This window comes from Rhyacophila brunnea, unplaced genomic scaffold, assembly GCF_057557595.1.
Source record: "Rhyacophila brunnea isolate RB1 unplaced genomic scaffold, BYU_Rbru_1.0 scaffold_184, whole genome shotgun sequence".
In the NCBI taxonomy this organism is placed as follows: Eukaryota; Metazoa; Arthropoda; class Insecta; order Trichoptera; family Rhyacophilidae; genus Rhyacophila; species Rhyacophila brunnea.
Genome location: NW_028232842.1, coordinates 294,427 through 296,737, shown reverse-complemented (window position 1 = coordinate 296,737; position 2,311 = coordinate 294,427).

The following is a 2,311-nucleotide window of genomic DNA, read 5'->3' as shown; positions in this document are numbered from 1 at the left end:
ATAAATGCTGTATTCAAGGTCTGTAAATTTTTGTTTCTCGGTTTTATATCTGACTTCATCTTCTTCATTCGCAGATAAATACATAACAAGCCATTTATCTCTTTTCTTTAAAATATCTATCGTTGAAATAAAGTGTTGGTAATCGAATTATTATTTCCAAAGGATAGGTTCAAAAAAATTTCAATAGGATAAATATGCAACGAAAAATAAGCCATTATCGCTTTATCAAATAAATTTTTGGTTTTTATATAGACAGGTTCTTTATTTTTCCAATTACTAAAATATTTATGCGCTGTTGTCAACTTCTTTTTCGTTTTTTTAAAATTGTTTCCGATGACCTCTAGAAATTTCTCTATTATATTTATAATAACTTCTTTGCATTTGCAACCACGGGCTGTACACTCTATGGATATCTCAAGTATCGTTGCAAAAACCTTTTCTATAATCGATGCCGTTAAACTTATGACCAGATCGTTTCTCTTTAAAATCCATAAAAAGGAATTTTTATCTTCATATCCCATCATAAATTTGATGAAATAAATAGAATCCTTATTGTTCAAGCTTCTTGGTTTCGGTATCTCGATGAATACGATTATTTTACTTATATTACATTTGGTAATAATTTTACACCATTTATTCAGATAATTAGTATCAAAAATACCAGATTTCAAATCATTGTCGATAATAGCTATTGGTTGTATCAGAGAAGACGAAATCGTGTGTATCGGATTTACGATTGGAAATAGAAACCAGATGTTTTTCACAGTCTTTAAAAATGCAACTTTTACGCATCGGAATATCTGAGAAACATTTTTTAATTGTATCAATTACATTTCTATTATTACAATAACCACAAGTTTTATTTTTCTTGAACAATAATTAGTTTTCCAAAACTTTATAATTATTTCTTTCAAGTTATTAACTGATAATGAATGTTTATTACCCCATGAAAAGTTCTTATATCCATCTCTTAACAAACTATTAAATAAAGGTTCAGTTGCAGGGTAATCATATTCCATTTTTCTATAATAACATTCCAAATCCACGGTTTCAACTTCTTTGTTGAGTAAATCTATTTCAAAGTCAACATTATTGAAAAATTTAGAAAAAATCTCAAGTGATTTTATAAACGCAATGTTAGAAATATTAATACCGCAAAAAGTCCGATCAAAGAAGTTTCAGCAAGTACATAGTCACCACCGTTAAATGTAAGAAGTTTTTTTAATTTTCATAACAAGTTCTACATCCACCTTTGCTTAGAATATGCTCAAGCAAATGTGCACACTCTTGTATTTGGTCCTGGAAAGATCCAACTTCTATAAATAATGTGCAGTTGCTATAGGTGCACTTATTATTATATGCAAATAAAACATCAATACCATTTTCAAGATGGAAGCTTTCATATTTAAAATAATCTGCAGCAGTTTTAATAATTTTGCTTGCTTCTGCGAATGACAATAAAATTGTTATCTAACGTAACAGTTTGAAAATTGATAACATTCTTGCCAAGCACTTAATATTTTAAAATTATGGGTCTTGAAAGTTGAATTATGATACCGAATCAATGAAATACGATAAGATTGGAAATATATATTTACAAAATAGCTTAAGAAGATCAACAACGATTCGTTCAATAATAGTAATTTTCTTTAGTTTTTCTAAGAAAAGAAAGTAAATACTTTTATACCACAAAAATAGCTAAATGTGGTTATTAGATCAAATTTTCTGCTGATGTATCTAAATTTCTGTGTATTTTTTTTAAATTTACAGAATTTTGTTTTAAAGAGACTCTATTTCTGATTGATAAAATATGCTAGGATATATCTCCACTGATATATTTTACATAGTTATTCGATAATACACGATTTTGTGCTAGCATTAATAAATAAATAAATAAAAATTGAAAAGGAAATTTGCGTCTCGTTAAATTTCAATTTTATTATATTCAGTATTTGTTATTTTTTGAAACTATATAAAGCAAGCCATTTATTCTAAATAATTGGTAAAGAACGGTATACCAATGCTCATGTTTAAAGTATTTGCAAAAATAAATAAGAATCAAAGACGTCCATTTTTGTTGTAGCTTTATTGAATCGAAAATATCGTTCTTACATGTTAGATTTATTATTAATTTCCACCTTTGTAGTTAGGTCTAGCTAGCCGAAATTTATTGATTAAAATATTGAGTATCACGATATATTATATTTACGATCACTCTAAGTATTTCGAACATATTAAAGAATGTTAATTTTATCAATAGTATGTTCACATTCTTTGCGTTTTTTCTAAGAAATAGCATGATTTTGCACAA